Below are 13,418 nucleotides of genomic sequence, written 5' to 3'. Positions count from 1 at the left end.
ACGGTGACTGCTGTAGTAATTTTCTACAAAGCTTATACCGTTACAGTCACGATGACTGCTGTAGTAATCGTCTATAAAGCCTATACCGTTTCAGTCACGGTGACTGCTGTAATAATCGTCTTCAAAGTCTATACCGTTTCAGTCACGATGACTGCTGTAGTAATCGTCTATAAAGCCTATACCGTTTCAGTCACGGTGACTGCTGTAGTAATCGTCTTCAAAGTCTATACCGTTTCAGTCACGATGACTGCTGTAGTAATCGTCTACAAAGTCTATACAGTTTCAGTCACGATGACTGCTGTAGTAATCGTCTACAAAGCCTATACCGTTTCAGTCACGATGACTGCTGTAGTAATCGTCTACAAAGCCTATACCGTGTCAGTCACGGTGACTGCTGTAGTAATCGTCTACAAAGCCTATACCGTTTCAGTCACGATGACTGCTGTAGTAATCGTCTACAAAGCCCATACCGTTTCAGTCACGATGACTGCTGTAGTAATCGTCTACAAAGCCTATACCGTTTCAGTCACGATGACTGCTGTAGTAATCGTCTACAAAGCCTATACCGTGTCAGTCACGGTGACTGCTGTAGTATTCGTCTACAAAGCCTGTACCGTAATCGTTGAATTTTTAACTAGGTGTCTAAAATGTACCGTTTTTATCTTCTTTTAGACACTACACACTTTATTAATTCTTTTCCGTCAATATTTATCTAAATTTAACATTTTCCAATTTTCTGGTAATGAAATATTTTTATTGTACATTCCTACTTTAGAACAAGTCACACCTAGTGAGGTAGGTAATGTAATGCATACAATTAATTTTTCGAAGAAAATTTCTTATGAAGGCTTATCACTTTGTGATGTCATTAATTATCAGAATAATACACAAATAACTTTGTTTACATCACTTTAATATATATAACCTCTACATGTTTCATGAACAATGTTCATGAAAAACTAATTCAGAAAAAATCTGAAAAAAAATTCTTCAAACTCCCCACTTCTTCTACTGTTCAATTGTAATCTATATTTAATTTTTGACTTTAGTACATGCTCCTGATGAGGTGAACATTGTTCATGAAACATGTAGAGGTTATATATATTAAAGTGATGTAAACAAAGTTTTTTTTTTTTTTTTTTAAAGAAAGACAAACATTCCAGGGTTACGAATAACCCAACAATGTTTGAAAATCTCCTACTACCACCACAGAAAGCCGAAAATGTTGCTTGTGTTGTGATGGAGGACTTAGCCAGCCGAGGAATCGAACACGCGACGCTCGGGTGAGACCCAAGCGCTATGCCCACTCAACCACTGACCGGTCGAATAATTCAGTTGCAAATTATGAGATATTCAAAGATAAATTATGATATTATTTCTAGTTGGTACATGGAAGGTAATTAGGCTAAGTAAATCAGGGCTGTCTATAATATCAATTACATTTTTTTAAGGATATAGTCAAATATGTAATATTAATAATTTATGGTAAAAAAATCGTGGTACATGGAAATCGCCCCACGACCACGCCAATATCTGAAGGTACTGAGGTACTGTGACCTGTGACCTCTTGGCTAGTCGTCACAAATAAGAAATAAAAAATGTCTATTTTTCAAAACACTTCCGTCTTTCCGAAGTTGTGTTAACATTAAATCCGCAAATTGAGTTAGGAAACGTTTTTCCCTTGGGAAACAGCACAACTCGAATAAAAAAATCGCTTAACATAAACACTGGGACGCTTAGTTCATATCGTAAAATCATTTTTCGTTTTCCTTGCAAATATAAAACTACAAAGAGACATCAGAGCGTCCCAAGTTAAGCGTTCCGATACTAGGTTAGTTCCATTGGCACAGAATTCACTAGTCGGGTTCTGACCTTTCGCAATTGAGAGCAATCGAATAAAATTGAGCCCATTCGCGTAAAAATAGATTAGTAACAGAGTTTAACCTATAATTATAAGCAATAATTCGTCGCCTGAAATATTAATACGAATTGAAAATATCTCCCGAGTAAAAATAAATGCCGCCAACAGGAATTGAACCCGTGCCTTCTGATGTCCGGTCAGGTGCTCTGTAAGCACTGAGCTATGTCGGCTTATTTCCAACCCGCCAAATGATTCAATATGTACTAGTACCTCAATCAAAAATTACTGCTTATTATATTTTTTCCACCTGTAAACAACCAACTTCATTTTTGTAGGAAAGGCTTTGTTAGTGCTAAATTTCTCACTAGATGGCGTCGAGACAAATGATGACTAATGTTTATAAGACAAAGTTTTATGCATAGCATAAAGGATAACAAACAATTATGAGCAATAATTAGTCGCTGAAATATTAATACAAATTGAAAATATATCCCGAGTAAAAATTATTTTTTTATTTTATTTGTTATTAAAATTAAAATTATTTGCTATCCTTTATGTTATGCATAAAACCTTGTCTTATAAACATTAGTTTATCATTAAAAAAAAAACAAGAGTTTAACCTATTGGCCCCAAACCTCGGTTACGAGACGGATGTGCGTCTCGATTATAACCACTAACGTCTAATAGTAGGTTGGCCTAAAAACAGAAAAAACGGTCATGTCAGTGACATATGAGAATATAAATTTAAGTGCCTTTTTTAATTTTTATATCAACTCCACACAGGAGGCCCTGAGGAAAATAATTTCCCTCAGGGCCTATGTCATCTTTGGGGATGCTGTGTGGAGGGTCTTTTTGTGGAGAGGAAGGAGTGAACATGGGTCTTGAAGAGTCCCATGTTGTAGGAGGGAGGAAACACAGAGGCCGGCAGTTCGTTCCACAGCCGAGCTGTTGAACTTAAGAACGAATCGTAGAAGCGACCCGTTCTCGTGTGACAAATGTCAACCGTGTACAAATGTTGGGCACGCGTTTGGCGTGTATCCCGACTACGCACCGGTGCCGAAGGGATCAATGACGCTAGTTCCTCAGAGCATCTTCCATTGTAATACCGATAGTACAAGGACAGCATACCTACCTGACGCCTGTGCTCTAAAGATTGCAGTCCGTTTGTTAAGATTGGGGAATCTATCAAACGGACCGCCCGTTTTTGCACAGAGTCAAGGGTTTTTTTCAGGTATTTAGGGGCTCCGGACCAGAGATGGCTGCCAAATTCGACAGTAGGGCGCACTTGCGATTTGTACAGGGTCAGCAGTTGTGTATTATTAAAGTATCTGCGGGCCCTGTACAGTACGCCCAGCTTCTGAGAGGCCAGCTTTACTCTGGCTTCGATGGAGCCCCCATACCTGAGCTGGTCACTTATAGTTACACCAAGCATATCAATGGAAGGCCTGTTCGGAAGATTGCTTCCGTTGAAGAAGACTAGATTATCATTTAGATCCCTTTTAGACGTAATCAGACAGGATTGGGTCTTTGAAACATTAAATTCGACGAGATTATTTTTACCCCAGGAGGAAATACTCTCGAGATAACCGTCCATTCTCTGCTTCAAAGCCCTCCGAGCCGTTGGAGTTTGTGTGCCCTTTGGGGGCCTGTCAAACAAAAAGCTATCATGAACTGTACTGTCATCCGCGTAACAATGTATCGGTGCACATGTCAAAAGGTCATTGATGTGCAACAAAAACAAAGTCGGAGACAGAACCGATCCCTGTGGGACGCCAGCATTTATAGAGTGCGAGGAAGAGGTGAAACCGTCAGCAACCGCCTGAATCGACCTATCCCTTAAAAAGTCAGCAATCCACGTACACAGGGATGCGGGAAGTCCGTAAGAAGGCAATTTGTTGACAAGTCCTCGGTGCCAGACCCGGTCAAAGGCCTTGGATATGTCTAGTGCGACCGTTTGGGTCTCACCGTGACGTTCCAGGCACCGCCCCCAAACATGCGACACATACGCGAGAAGATCACCGCACGAGCGGTTCCGCCGGAATCCGTATTGACGGTCGTTGATAATTTTGTTCTTCTCGAGGTATGTGAGCAGTTTGTCGTTGATCACACGTTCCATCACTTTGGACAGAACTGATGTGATCGCTATGGGGCGGTAGTTGGCCGGGTTGGAGCGGTCACCTTTCTTGGGAATAGGGTGAATGACCGTTTTTTTCCAACCAGAGGGCACAGTGCCACACTTCAGGGACATTTTGAAGAGCTTTGTCAAAACTGGAACTATTTCTGCAGCACACCTCTGCAATACCAGGGCAGGTATTCCATCAGGTCCACTAGCTTTGTTAACATCGAGCCCCCGTATAACGTGGAGTACATCCCGATGCCGGATCCTCAGCTTTTTCATATAGAAGCCGCAGTGAGGAACCGACGGCGGAACAGCACCTCCGTCATCGAGGGTCGAGTTTTCCGCAAACATTTTTCCTAATAAGTTAGCCTTTTCGGTGGCGGTGTTTGCTAGTGAGCCGTCAGGTCTGGTAAGAGGTGGCAAACTGGGTTTGAAAATATTCCGACCTATTGAGCCCGCAAGGGACCAGAATGCTCTGCTGCCATGCGGGCAGGCAGCCAGCTTTTTGCTGATCTGCAGGTCGTGTTCGAATTTTGACCTATTAATGATTCTCTTGCATTCCTTTGCCGATTTGTTGTATGCTGATCTGCTTTCGGGCGTTCGAGATGTGTTGTAGGCTCGGTAAGCCGCGTTTTTTCGTCGAACTGCTTCGGAGCATTGTCGACTGAACCACGGCTTTGAGCCCACACCAGTTTCTTTAGTAGTCGATTGTATGAAGCCATCCATCGCCAATTTGATGACTTCACCAATCTCCTGGGCACATCTTGAAGGGTCCGAAGTCCGAAAACAAACAGCTGACCACGGAAAAGCGTTGAAATGGGCCCGCATACCGAACCAATCTGCTGACCTATAGTGCCACACTTTTCTCCTCAGCCTCTCATTGGTTGGTCTGAGGCTAACGGGGATTGATGTCGTCACTAGGCAGTGGTCAGATGATCCCAGAGGCGCTGTGACGCCTGTACGTAGTGAAGCTTTCATTCGTATTATTGGAAATAATGTACTTGTAATTTTTTCCTGATTATGTTCGAATTTTTGTAAAAGGCCGGCGGCCATTGAATATTTTCAAATTGGCGCAGGGTATGCAAACAATTCAAAGTGGCCCTTTACGTCAATGAAGGCTTCGAGGACTGTCACAGCATTTTTTTGTTATTAACTTAACTCTTTAGTTCTTTCAACATTCGGTTCTACGTATTTCAAATGTGCTATATACATCTTATTTTTCGTTTTAGAAACTAGACAAAATTATCTTTCCGGTGTATGTATTTAAAAATGTTGTCAAACATAGAAAAAATGAGACAACTCGATATTTCTAAAACAAAATCGTTTTGTTAAGGGAATTTTCAATTAAACTGTACCCAATTTTTATCTCATTCATTTAATAAAAGAAGAATTAAATTTTAATGTTAAACTGAATGTTATGTTTGCGGCATGAAATATGAATCGTTCACTTTGGCTATTTATTAAATTTTATTTGTGGCATTCAGTGTAAATATTTGAGGCAAACTGGAAAGAATTGTTATTTCTCTTTCTAACGTCGACAAAATTACGTATTTACGCGTGATGGAAAAAAGATAAAAAGGGCTGTCCATCTGATCGACAATCTATTGTTAAGGCGAAGCTTAGTGCCAAATCACTATTTTGATGAATCTTTATAACGAATTGGTGTACATTATGAATACCAAAATATATGCTTCAGATAAATTGAAGGTTTTCCTATGGTTTCGCTTGAGTAGAATACAAATGACAAAAATAAATTACTAAATAAAAAATATAAATGTAAACTACTAAAAAAATATATTTTTTAATCGAAATGTATGAACGCGTAAAGGAAATAACTTTAAAAAAATACAATATTATAGCTAAGATTATCTTTGACAGTTTCACTTGATTAACTTTTTTGCTTTCTTATAAAATTATTTACAAAATAAATAAAAACCAGTTTTGTGCTTGAAATCGAACGTTTCTAGACTGTTTGTCAAGCGATTTTAATGCCTATTACCTACAATATAAGACATACCAAGAATATACATATTTTTGGCTTGTAGCTTCCTCTTAACAGACTGATTGCCATCTCTAATGAGCAAGCAGCATTGATCCTCGGTGCAACGGTGCACGTGCGTGAAACTTGATGTACATGAGTGGAAAACCCCTTCACTGTTGATGTTGGCTTCATGAGAACGGGCCACTTCTTTGACTCGTTTTTGTGTAAGACGTCTCGTATGTGGTACCAGCTAACGGCTTCTGTTTTTCCTTCTTCGTATAATCCAGGCCTCTTCATGACCCGCATTAATAAATTCCTTCCTATAGCCCCTACCTTAAATCGCCTCACAACGCTGCGTAACCAATGGTGAAATAGCTCCCCCGCCTTTACACGAATCAGGCCAAGCCACTGAATCAAGTCGGCATCTTAGCTTCTATGAGAGTAAATAAGGCCTCCTAAAAGTTGAGGTCGATTTGACTGAGTGTCACGGCCTGATTTGATGCGGTTTCGATCGAACCAGCGACCAGCAACCTCGACTAAAAATCAAATGCTTAAATCGCGCTACGGAGTTCAATGAGGAGTTGTACAAAAATTGCTTTGATTTGGTTAACGTGTGAGATTACGTGGTTATGTGTCATTTTAATTAGTAGGTAATCTTGTAAAGGTCAATCTTGCCCTTTCTACACCAATGGTTACCGCGGTGTAAGTTGAATTGAGAGTCTGGGGAGGCAGTAAAGCGGAAGTAGAAGCCTTCGATGTTATTATTTCCGCCAAAGCAAGTTTCCGTTTTGCGGGTCCTGTATTTCTGTCAAAGGGATATGTGGATATGAAACACGTACATCATACTTTTCCACGACATTGCGCCAAATGTCAGAGGCGGTTCACTTTTATTACTGATCTACGGGAAACTGAACTGAAAAAAGCCACAAAGCTATGGCAAATAATTTTAAACAGGTTAACACCAAATACTGGGTGCGTAGCGCGTTTATTAATAATTCCGTTTAAATTTAGATTCGCGATAGAATTCGAAAATGTTATTTTGCTGTTAAATGAAATCTCTAGGTCTCTTTGACATTTTTTTTCATTTCAGACTAGGACTCCACAATTTACAAACTCGTAGATTATAACGTACGATACGTTTATCCTTAAGGCGAAGCTTAATGCTAAATCACTATTTTGTTTAATCTTTATAACGAATTGGTGTACATTATGAATTACAAAAATATGCTTTAGTTAAATTGAAGGTTTTCCTATCGTTTCGCTTGAGTAGAATACAAATAAAAAATAAATTACTCAATAAAAAATATAAATGTAAAATACTTGAGAAATATTTTTTCAATGGAAATGTATGAACTCGTAAAGGAAACAACTTTAAAAAATACAGTATTATAGCTAAGATTATCTGTGACAGTTTCAATTGATTAACTTTTTTGCTTTCTTATAAAATTATATAAAAAATAAATACAAACTAGTTTTGTGCTTGAAATCGAACGTTTCTAGACTCCGTTTGTCAAGCGATTTTAACGCCTATTACCTACAATAGAAGGTATACTTGTATATCTTAAAATGATTTTACTCAATATTGTGGTTTGCCTTATAGTAAGCCAATATCGGATTTAGTTCGACAATATAAGTTTATAATTATACAAGACATACCTGAATGATGTTTTTATGTAGCATTATTTAGGAGCGTCGCGTAAGAGCGATTACATTTATTTTTAATTACTTGTAAATTACGTATTATCAACCTGTACTACTATTTTTCTGCCATTTAAAACTGGTTTATTTATTTTTTCTCTTTTCTTATATTATGTACATTTAAATGGAAAATTAAAAAAAATAATATATATATATATATATATATATAAATATATTTTTAAAATTGTTTTATATTTATTTAAGAATGAAAGAACATCAGTAAGTGTACAGCAGACAGAGGGTTACTATTAAGAAAATTGCAAAGTAATAACAAAGTATATATATACCAACCGTCCGATGACGGTGTTCAACAGTATGTTATTTCCAATGTGCTGCATAAGGGTTAGTATATAATATATGTTCTAAGCTGTTAATTAATACCTCACTAACTGAGAATAACTCGTGTTAAGGGAGAAATTTTCGTTTTAAGTTTTTAACACTAAATCATTTTGGGAATACTACCATATACATATTAACTTTAAAATTACGAACATATGTGTAAATAATAACAGATACATATTGCAAGAATAAAAATAAAAATATTTTATAGAAAATATATATAAATATTTTAATTCCTATATGTATAACACTGATTTTTATTTAATAATATACCAAATAACCAAATTAGTCTTAGGTAAAGTGTATTTTAAGTTTATTCTTAAAATCTTCTTAATTTTTTTCTACTTTCACGAGTCGAATAATCTGACGGATTTTTAAATTTAATTATTTTATATTCGTACCATGTATTACGTTCATTTTATAAGTATTTGGTTATTTATTTTGTACTGTTTTTTTTAAATAAAAACCTTCTGTTGTCACTGTATTATGCAGTAAATCTTATAAAATGTGTATCATGTAAAAGCCCATCAAGGCGTTTAAATTTATAAATAAATAAATCAAAATACCTACTTTGTTACGAACCACTAAATTCATTTTCTCTGTCGACCGGTTTCGGAAGAAGTTTTACTTTGTTGATAAAGGCAGTGTTACTTCGACAGAAAATGGAAATGAGTTTGGTGGTTATAACAAAAATATATTTTCAAAAATTTTTGTAAGATGATTGTGAATATTCTTGCGTTTTCCAACTCATCGTCCTATTTTAATTGGGTTTTAAAACTCCTTCCCTGAAAACCCAATGCTTAGCTGATATCATATAAATGCTAATTCTAATTCTATTTAAATTGCATTTTGGGTCTTCCACGAAATTATCATAAATTAACCCCAGCCGAGTAAAAAAAACTTCCGCCAATTTGTGTCCAGGAACGTACAAAAAGCACTACAGGACAGAAAAGGGTATCTTTTGTCTTGAGCAATTAAAAGTTAGTTTTAAGGATTAAGGATCCTCAGGATTATTTAATTATTTCATTATTTAAAAGCCAGGTCCCGACCCCGCCATTTTAATTAACGAAAGTACTCCGATTATTCTTACACAAGACATTTAATTCCTCGACGGTCTTATTCTTGGTGGGCTGGTGATATTAATCTTGCCGTATGTTTCCGTCAGACAGAACCGCCCCAGCAAGGCTTGCTAGGGCGGGGACGGGGGCGGTAGCGGGCAAGGGCGGGACACTTCCACTCAGCCATCTTCCCCTCCTTCCAAATGTCCCGGCCGCAGAGAGAGAAATAGGATATCTAGTAATAAAAGCCTCCGCGGCAAAAAGGTTATCATCCCTCGCTTATTCAAGGGAAGTCGTAAAGCTTGACATTGAGTTTATTTTTAATTCATGCCGAATGTTGAATATGGACACATGTCAGTTTTAATAAGGTCCTTCGGGCCGGATCCGGGCCATCAAGTTTACATTAGTTACAGCACTCTAATATTTATCAGATCTTTTTTGTGCATTGGTCTATTTCTTATTCTCATGTTATGCTAATGTTGTATTTAAATATAATAATATTATTATAAATATCTTACGTATTTGACAGGCGGTCCGTCGTCGGACAAGTTGCTAAGTTTTTTTTTCTTCATAAAATGGGATAATATCACTTATTTCACCCTATTATATATTCACACTATTTTTCACCCAAAACAGTATCTATTTTATTTGAATGATTTATAAAAAAAATGTGATGTTCATCATCGTGTAATTAATTATATCTCTAAAATAGGCAAAGCAATTTTAATGCCATTCATCTTGGTGCTAGCAAATTTCTGACCTAAGTACTTACTTATTTACGTACGTTATAATCTACTTAAAACAGATATACACTTTTTGCATGTTATGCTTTCTAATATTAAGACGAATTACTTGTTTGATTCCGTATATACATATTGTATTTGTATGCCTTTCTTGAAAGAATTGAGTTTTTATATGGACAAAACTATTGATTCATACTGCTTATGTACGGGCGCCAACAAATAAGTTGCCTTAATATTTTAAAGTATAACATAATTTTATTGAAGTGAAACTTCTTTAGGCGCGTAATGGATTTTCGGGGACGGAGTAAAACCGAGTCAGGATCGACACGAAAATGCGGGTACCCCCACCACCGCTCACCGTTCACTGTCCCTCTCTCACCATATGCGCTTGTTGAGGTGGGGGAGCCGCTCACGAACGTTCTCTCTCTTCTCTTCTTTCCTCTCTCTCAGACACCAGCGAACTGCGCCACGCCAAGCATCAGCTGCTTGGTTAGTATACTTCTTGGTTACTATACTGTAAAATAGAGAGAGAGGAATACTAGAAGTTTCACTTCTGTCTTGCGTAGGCTTGACACACCCACTTTTTTTTTTTTTATAAAATAATTGAATTAACCCCATCTATGGACGCGTAGATTTTAACGTTAAATTTACCCTTAATCTACATAAATTCATATACACGTATCTAAACAACTATTTTTTCAACTTTTACCGGCTTAAAATATTTAATTTCATCGTGACATGTCCTTTCTAGATAGCCTGTATTTCTTCAACCATATCCATTTCATCTTTTATCTTTGTGTCCATCCCATTAAACGTCCCTTTTTAATCTATTATGCTGACTATTATTATTCACCTCCTCATCTGTAATTCGGTCTAACATAGTTTTACCAAAAATTCCCCACAGGGATCTCATTTTTACTGCATTCACTCTACTTTTGCCTACTTGCTCACTCACTGAATATTAAATTACGTGTTTCCTACCCTTAGTGGTTCTTTTGAAGTTGTTTATTCAATATAAAATATGAACATATCATTTCACGGTATCGTATTAATATTATATACGGTCGCCCAAAAACATGTGGTCCTTCGAGCCGGATCGTCCTTAAGGAAATATCACATTATACGGTTACCTACGTTACGTCGTGACGCGTCGTGTCGTGTCGTCGACGTCGGTTACCCACATCACGTTTGTATACGTGCTTAATTTTGACGCATGTCCTCGGCGTGATGTGTCGCTAAGCCTGGCTCTTGACGTGTACCTATATTCTGACACGCATTTATTGCACGCGTCTCTTTCTGACGAGCTTTATTAGCGTGTCGTTTACACGCATATTTTAACCCTGTATATATCAAAGTCTCCTGGCAATAAAACGCTAGTAGTTGCTCTTTTGCTTTTTACATTTTAAATTGATCATATAGTGAACGATATTCAATATATTTTTTATGCAAAATTTTCGGCCGCCTGAGTGATTCGGAGGTAACAATCTATTTCATGAAGTGAAAGGATGAAAAGAAACATTGTTGGATAAATTTTTGCAATGAACAGTCAAAAGTGCAATACCGATTGTGATTCTTCAACTGAAAATGAAACGCGTGACAGTCCTATTCGTTGCAGTACTGTAAATGTACCCAGTATAATAATGCAGGTGTCTTAACAGGTATATGATTTGAAATTTTCACGGCCAAGAGTATTATAGTGATTTATTTTTGGGATATTATTCCATTACAGATATGCAATCCTGCCATGAGGATGCAAACTTTAATGCTGTCCGAAACGTTGGCTAACGGTAGCGCAATGCGGCATAATATCACAAAAATAAATCACAATAATGTTTAACAGTTAAGAAAACAAACAACAGTGCGGAAACTCTTTGAACTCAACTAATGAGATATCTGCCCTGCACACCAAAACATTCTACATTACACAGCATAAACTCAAAAAATTTGTTAAATTTGTACTGTCCGTTCTACTGCAGTAATCCTCCAAATGCTGATTAAAACTTTTGAAAAAACCCGGAAATATTTTAATAAAAAAATAATCATTTCCAGTACATCATTATTTATCAAATTATTATTTATTTCTTACATTACATTAAATACATGTATATAGCAAAAATGACAAGATAATAACATTGCAATAACTGTTGAAAAAATAATACAAGTATTATTATGAATTGTAGGTCGATATTAGTTCTTAGCTAAGCAGATTGCCCGTTCTAAGGAACCAAATGCTGTTAAAATTGCTAAAAATTTATTCTGTAAAAAGTGTTGTTTTTCTTTTATCCAAATTGAGTATATATTATATGTGCCAATTAGTTTTGACACTTATTCATTTCATCATCAGCACAGAACAACGTGTGTCATAAAGTATCTAGAAATACTTTTTAATGACAAGTCCCTAAGAGTCCACGAGGGTTAATAACACTTTTCATAGAGAATGTGGTGAATTTGTAAAAAAAATCATTGAGTATACATAAAACAAAGTTTTTTTATTATAAAAAAAATGTTTTTTTTAATAGATGTATTTAAGAATTTGCTTTCTTTTAGGTTTGACTGAGGATTGATACTTCCTCCCCAGGGACTTGAGTCAACCGCGCTAACGACTGAGCCGAATCCCGATCGGGTAAGACCGACATTTATTTCCTTCATTAACTGCTGTAATGTCATCCATTTTCAGAGAAATACGAGTACGTATATTTCCACGTGTAATAATGCATTTTCACCGACAACGAGTCTATCCGCCGAGTTTCAGCTCGATCGAATGTCGAGAAGTGAGTTAATTTCTGCTTCCAAGATTTGCATTCATTCATTACCGAAAACAAAAGTGAAATTCAAATATATATTTTTTTAAATAATCAAATACAAACAAACAAAACATATTATAAAGTAATTATTATGTAATCTAAAATTTTAGTAAATATAAAAAATAACATTATTACGGATTACAACTTTTTGTACAGTATTAAAAAAAAAACATTGTTAAGTAATTTACAGACTAAACAATAAAACTATTTGTTTTTTAATATGACACAATTAACAATTTAAAAAATATTAATTACTTAGTTAAATGTAAATGTCATTTATCATCTTATTTAGTTGTTATACTTCCACGAGGAAGATGGTCCGGTTTTGTTCAAATTAGTTTTAAACTCAAATTAAATATTGTACCTATCATGGCGCCGTTTCGCAACCCCGAAAATTGATTGATTGATTCACATCGTTTATATATACCGTTCTTTTATTCTGACTCTTGACATGGCTCGACTCGAGTATTTGTTTACTTGATCGCGTCACGTCTCTTTTGACTTCTTCCACCATTGACATTATCGTCATAATATATTCCCCTTGCACTCTGATCTTCGTTGACCCCATAGACATATGAATATTAGTAGACCTGCCCTAAGTGATTAAAAGCGTATTATCCCCACTCCCCATACCGGTTCCATTGAGCCGGCTGTGCTCGCATATGGCCTCAAGTGAAATTTGAAAACGTGACGTCATCATTCTTGTGCGAACTATGGTCGAGGCATCATCGGTTCATTTTACGAAATAACACGGCAAAATGTTGACTTGTGATATGAAAACTTGTAAAAATAGATGTGAAAAAGAGAATAAACCC

At 36.4% G+C, this 13,418-nt stretch overlaps 2 protein-coding genes across 3 annotated transcripts in view; one reads left to right on the top strand and one right to left on the bottom strand.

Annotated features, from left to right (window-relative positions):
- The window catches only part of LOC149418660 (uncharacterized), a 241,522-nt gene that overhangs the window by 109,411 nt on the left and 118,693 nt on the right, over positions 1-13,418 (top strand). Inside the window, exon 3 of the mRNA XM_089639144.1 lies at positions 12,347-12,422. The gene's annotated coding sequence lies outside the window, so the exon portion shown is untranslated. The remainder of the gene's footprint in view (positions 1-12,346; positions 12,423-13,418) is intronic.
- The window catches only part of LOC149418662 (carbohydrate sulfotransferase 11-like), a 190,196-nt gene that overhangs the window by 83,066 nt on the left and 93,712 nt on the right, over positions 1-13,418 (bottom strand). The window lies entirely within an intron of this gene.

This window comes from Hesperophylax consimilis, chromosome 13 (genome assembly GCF_061612785.1).
Source record: "Hesperophylax consimilis isolate HC1 chromosome 13, BYU_Hcon_1.0, whole genome shotgun sequence".
Classification (NCBI taxonomy): domain Eukaryota; kingdom Metazoa; phylum Arthropoda; class Insecta; order Trichoptera; family Limnephilidae; genus Hesperophylax; species Hesperophylax consimilis.
Note: the sequence above shows the minus strand (reverse complement) of the source record. Positions and strands in the feature narration are given on the sequence as shown.